Source organism: Mobula birostris, chromosome 7 (genome assembly GCF_030028105.1).
Source record: "Mobula birostris isolate sMobBir1 chromosome 7, sMobBir1.hap1, whole genome shotgun sequence".
NCBI lineage: Eukaryota > Metazoa > Chordata > Chondrichthyes > Myliobatiformes > Myliobatidae > Mobula > Mobula birostris.
In genome coordinates this window covers 753300-759299 of record NC_092376.1, presented here as the reverse complement: position 1 = coordinate 759299, position 6000 = coordinate 753300, and the positions used below count along the sequence as shown (strand labels likewise).

Here is a 6000-nt window from a genome sequence, read left to right as displayed (position 1 = left end):
GGGGATGGGCAGGGTGGTGTGGTGGTGATTTAGTCCGTGGAGGTGTGATCAGATGTACTGCTCGGGGAAAGTAGCTGTTTGTGAGTCTGGTGGTTCTGGCATGGATGCAACATATCTCCTTCCTGCTGGGATTAAGACAAACAGCACATGAGCAGGGTGGGTGGGATCCGTCATGATGTTACTGGCCTTTTTCTGACTACATGCTTTGGCAGTGAAGCCAGCAGAGCATCTGAGTGGGTGGGGTGTATTTGGATTTTCACAAAGCTTCAATAACATTCCATGTAAGAGATTAACGCGCACAGAATTAAAGGTGAAGGAATTGGCAGGAAGGTGTTGTTATTGAGAAGGAAGCAGATTGCTGACAGAAACAGAAACAAGGGAGCACCTTTCCAAGTGTCAGGTAGTGACTATTGCAGGATCACAGGTTCACCACCTTTTACATGGTCAGGTACTGACCAGCAGGGTATCACAGGCCCACACCAGCGCCTGTGCCTTCCTGCCTGTCCTTTCGATACAAAGTATATCCTCTAATATTAAGCTACCAATACCTAGGCTTCTTTCGGCCACAACTAAGTGATGCCCACAATTTTATACTGACCAATCTCTAACTCTGCCATAAGTTCGTCCACCTTATTCTGAATACTACGTGCATTTCACCTTCAGTCCTGCAATTTTCGCCCTTTTGAATTTTGCCTGTGGTACAATTTAACTGTTTGCTCTGTCTGCATTTGTACCCAATCATTGGTTTGTCCTTCCTTACATTCATGTCACACCCATCATCTGCTTGTAAACCTGCTCAGTTCTGTCATAATACCTGCCGTTCCCATCACCCTGCCATATTAGTTTAACCCACTCCCGACAGCTCTAGTAAACCTGCCCGCAAGAATATTGGTCCCCCTTACAGTCAAGTGCAACCTGTCCCTTTTATACAGGTCACACCTGCCCCAGAAGAGGTCCCAACTGTACAGAAATCTGAATCCCTGCCCCCGCTCCAATTCTTCAGCCACGCATTTATCTGCCACCTCATTCTATTCCTATCCTCACTGGCACGTGATACAGGCAGTAATCCTGAGATCACTACCCTTGAGGTCCTGCTTCTCAGCTTCCTTCCTAATGCTGTAGTCTGTTTTCAGGCCCTCCTCCACCCCTTTTTCTTTCTGTGTCATTGATGCCAATATGTACCGCAACTTCTGGCTGCTCATCCTCCCTTTTCAGGTTATTGTGGATGAGTCCAGAAACATCTCAGACCCTGGCACCTGGGAGGCAAACTACCATCCGTGTTCCATTTTCGCTTTCACTGAGTCACCTATCTGTTCCTCTGACTATAGAGTCCACTATCATTGCTGCCATCCTCTTCCTTTCCCTCCCTTCTGAGCTACAGGGCCAGACTCTGTGCCTTATGGAATTCCACAGATTTACGACCTTCTGGGTGAAGAAAACCTTCATCATCTCTGTTCCAAAAGGACGTCCCATTATTTTGAGTCTGTGCTACTGAATGGTGTATTTCTGCTGCATTGGTGGCAGAGAACATTATTAGTGCATTAGCAGAAGGGTACTGGATAATATCTGGATAACTAATTGAGCCACATTAATTGAGTAGAGTATTGTTGCTGTCTTGGGGATATACTACACCAGATATTGTTTATGCATTGATGAATGTACTTTGCCGGGCATTGCTGCTGCATGGGGAGGGGGTCATGTATTACACTGGACGTTGTTGCTGCATTGGTGGGAGTATTGCTCCGGGCATTGTTGCTGCATTAGGGATACACTGCCTGGGCATTGTTGCTGTATTGGTGGGAGTACAGTCCAGGCGTTGTTGGTGCACCAGTGATGTGGTGTTCCGGCATTGTTGGGAGCACTGCTCCGGGCATTGTTGCTGTGTTGAGCCGGTGCGAGCCCTCTCCACGCACCGCTCCCGGAGTGAGCCCCGCCCCAGCTCGCTCCTGGTGGCCGGTAAGCAGACGCTGTTGGCCCCCTCCACCAGTGCTCGGTGCCCGGTCCCTCCCCGGGGCGGAGCCGCTCCGCCCCCGCCCGGCACCGCCTTGCTGCAGCCTGACGTCAGTGCCCGCAGTCAGCGGTCGGCGGCGGGCGGACGGACCGGACCCGGGGATCGGGAGTGCTGGGAAGAGGGATCGGCGGGTGGATCGGCAGACGGATCCGTCGTCCTCGGCCTCTGGCGCCGCCGCTTCCCGCAGCCGGGGCTCGCATCCCGCGGCCATGAGCGGCACCGTGAGTCTCTGTGTCCGGGGCCTGTGGGCGGGCGGGCAAGCGGAGAGAGGGAGCCGCCGGTCGCGATGACGGGGGTATCACGGCTAGGAGGGGCTGCACCGGCTGCTGATCCCGGTGTCCGAGACCCGGGCTGGGAGCGGCTCAGGCCTCAGGATCAGCGGCGAGGGAGTGGCCCCGGGGCTCGAGATTGGGCTGGCCGGGCGGCTCCGGCCTCAGGATCGGCGGAGTTAACGGAGCCGTCCCCTGGTAGCAGAGAATAGCCAGCATGGGTCACAGTTTGTGGCTGAGGGAGGGGCACGGGGTGATGGGGTGAGGGGAGGGGTACGAGGTGATGGGGTGGGGTTGATGGAGGGAGAGGGGTGATGGGTGGGGGTTGGGGATTATGGGAGGGTAGGGGGTGAGGGGAGGGGTGATGGGAGGGGAGGGGTATAGGATGATGGGGTTGAGTTGATGGAGGGAGAGGAGTGATGGGGAGGGGGTGGGGATTATGGGGGGGTGAGGGGAGGGGTACGTGGTGTTGGGAGGGGAGGGGTATGGGGTGTGGTTGATGGAGGGAGAGGGGTGATGGGGAGGGTGGGGATTATGGGAGGGTAGAGGGTGAGGGGAGGGGTAGGGGGTGAGGGGGTGAGGGTGAGGGGAGGGGGAGGGGGTGGGGATTATGGGAGGGTGGGGGTGAGGGGAGGGGTATGGAGTGGTGGGAGGGGTAGGGTGTGATGGGAGGGGTACGGGGTGTTGGGGTGGGGTTGATGGAGGGAGAGGGGTGATGGGGAGGGGGTGGGGATAATGGGAGAGTGGTGTTGAGGGGAGGGGTGGTGGTGAAGGGCGGGTGTTGATGGGAGAGATGGGGACAGGGTGATATGAGTGGGATTCTGTTGGTTGGGTTGACAAGCCCCTGAATTCCATTGAGACTGCATCGGTGCAGAGTGTGTGTGGGGTCACTGACTGGATTGACCCTCCATCTCCCCACTTGTCTCCCTCTGCTTCCCCCCTCCCCCTATCTCCCTCAGCTCCCTGCTCCTCAGTCACTCAGACCTCTCCCTGCTGGGCCATCACTCACAATGAGTCTGTCAATGTCAGCAGCTGGTAATTTGGCCTCTAGGCCTGGTACTGGGGTCATTCCATGCACACCCTTCCCATCCCCTGTCACCCACCCTCAGACACAGTCCTCCTCCCACCAGGTTTAGTGTCTGTGCCTAAGGCTAACCCTGGATGGAACATCGACATTTGGATACCCCTCCCAAATCCTGGTGCTCTTTCATATTTGCAGATGTAGTCAGAATGGTACTGGGGGACTGGCCCTCACACTCACTCACTCTGTAGGAAACATCCTCTCCATATCTTCTAGGACTTTCATTATTCAATAGGTTTCAATGAGAAAGTTCCCCCCCCCCCCATTCTTTTAAATTCCAGTGAGTGCAGGCCCAGAGCCATCAAACACTCCTCGTACATTAACCCTTTCATTCTCGTGAACTTCGCCAACGCCAGCACATCTTTTCTTAGATAAGGAGCCCAAAACTGTACAACTGTACAATAGACCCTAAGTTCATTCAGAGCTCATTGTGAGGGTCAGTGTGCATGTGTGGGACCGTCCCCCAGTGAGGGTCAGTGTGTGTGTGGGTCCGTCCCCCAGTGAGGGTCAGTGTGTGTGTGGGACCGTCCCTCAGTGAGGGTCAGTGTGTGTGGCACCATCCCCCAGTGAGGGTCAGTGTGTGTGGGTCCATCCCCCAGTGAGGGTCCGAGTGTGTGTGGGTCCATCTGGCAGTGAGGGTCAGTGTGTGTGTGTGTGCGCGTGCGCCCTTCCCTCAGTGAGGGTCAGAGTGTGTGTGGGACCGTCCCCTGTGAGGGTCAGTGTGTGTGTGGGTCCGTCCCCCGTGAGGGTCAGTGTGTGTGTGGGTCCATCTCCCAGTGAGGGTCAGTGTGTGTGTGTGGGTCCGTCCCCCGTAAGGGTCAGTGTGTGTGTGGGTCCGTCCCTCCGTGAGAGTCAGCGTGTGTGTGGGTCCGTCCCCCAGTGAGGGTCAGTGTGTGTGGGTCCGTCCACCAGTGAGGGTCAGTGTGTGTGTGGGTCCACCCTCCAGTGAGGGTCAGTGTGTGTGTGGGTCTGTCTGCCAGTGAGGGTCAGTGTGTGTGGGTCCATCCTCCAGTGAGGGTCAGTGTGTGTGTGGGACCGTCCCTCAGTGAGGATCAGTGTGTGTGGATCTGTCCCCCGTGTGGGTCAGTGTGTGTGTGGGTCCGTCCGCCATGAGGGTCAGTGTGTGTGTGGGTCTGTCCCCCAGTGAGGGTCAGTGTGTGTGGGTCCATCTGCCAGTGAGGATCAGTGTGTGTGTGGGTCCGTCCCCCAGTGAGGGTCAGTGTGTGTGGGTCTGTCCCCCAGTGAGGGTCAGTGTGTGACCGTCCCTCAGTGAGGGTCAGTGTGTGTGGATCCGTCCCCCGTGTGGGTCAGTGTGTGTGTGGATCCGTCCCCCGTGAGGGTCAGTGTGTGTGTGGGTCCGTCCCCCAGTGAAGGTCAGTGTGTGTGTGGGTCAGTGTGTGTGGGTCTGTCCCCTGTGAGGGTCAGTGTGTGTGGGTCCGTCCCCTGTGAGGGTCAGTGTGTGTGTGAGTCCGTCCCCCAGTGAGGGTCAGTGTGTGTGTGGGTCGGTCCCCCAGTGAGGGTCAGTGTGTGTGTGGGTCCGTCCCCTGTGAGGGTCAGTGTGTGTGGGTCGGTCCCCCATGAGGGTCAGTGTGTGTGTGGGTCCGTCTGCCTGTGAGGGTCAGTGTGTGTGTGGGACCGTCCCTCAGTGAGGATCAGTGTGTGTGGATCTGTCCCCCGTGTGGGTCAGTGTGTGTGTGGGTCCGTCCCCCATGAGGGTCCGTGTGTGTGTGGGTCTGTCCCCCAGTGAGGGTCAGTGTGTGTGGGTCCATCCCCCAGTGAGGGTCAGTGTGTGTGGGTCTGTCCCCCAGTGAGGGTCAGTGTGTGACCGTCCCTCAGTGAGGGTCAGTGTGTGTGGATCTGTCCCCCGTGAGGGTCAGTGTGTGTGTGGGTCCGTCCCCCAGTGAGGGTCAGTGTGTGTGGGTCCGTCTGCCAGTGAGGGTCAGTGTGTGTGTGGGACCATCCCCCAGTGAGGGTCAGTGTGTGTGTGGGTCCGTCCCCCAGTGAGGGTCAGTGTGTGTGGGTTGGTCCCCCATGAGGGTCAGTGTGTGTGTGGGTCCGTCCCCCATGAGGGTCAGTGTGTGTGTGGGTCCGTCTGCCTGTGAGGGTCAGTGTGTGTGTGGGACCGTCCCTCAGTGAGGCTCAGTGTGTGACCGTCCCTCAGTGAGGATCAGTGTGTGTGGATCCGTCCCCCGTGTGGGTCAGTGTGTGTGTGGGTCCGTCCCCCGTGAGGGTCAGTGTGTGTGTGGGTCTGTCCCCCAGTGAGGGTCAGTGTGTGTGGGTCCGTCTGCCAGTGAGGATCAGTGTGTGTGTGGGTCCGTCCCCCAGTGAGGGTCAGTGTGTGTGGGTCTGTCCCCCAGTGAGGGTCAGTGTATGTGTGGGACCATCCCCCAGTGAGGGTCAGTGTGTGTGTGGGTCCGTCCCCCAGTGAGGGTCAGTGTGTGTGTGGGTCTGTCCCCCAGTGAGGGTCAGTGTGTGTGGGTCCGTCTGCCAGTGAGGGTCAGTGTGTGTGTGGGACCATCCCCCAGTGAGGGTCAGTGTGTGTGTGGGTCCGTCTGCCAGTGAGGGTCAGTGTGTGTGTGGGACCATCCCCCAGTGAGGGTCAGTGTGTGTGTGGGTCCGTCTGCCAGTGAGGGTCAGTG

At 57.6% G+C, this 6000-nt stretch overlaps 1 protein-coding gene across 8 annotated transcripts in view; it reads left to right on the top strand.

The window, feature by feature from the left end:
• The first annotated feature begins 2052 nt into the window (after nt 1–2052).
• LOC140199933 (tripartite motif-containing protein 2-like) overlaps nt 2053–6000 on the top strand; it is a 96413-nt gene continuing 92465 nt past the window's right edge. For all 8 annotated transcript variants that reach the window (XM_072262416.1, XM_072262420.1, XM_072262415.1 and 5 more), the window contains exon 1: nt 2053–2232. The gene's annotated coding sequence lies outside the window, so the exon portion shown is untranslated. The remainder of the gene's footprint in view (nt 2233–6000) is intronic.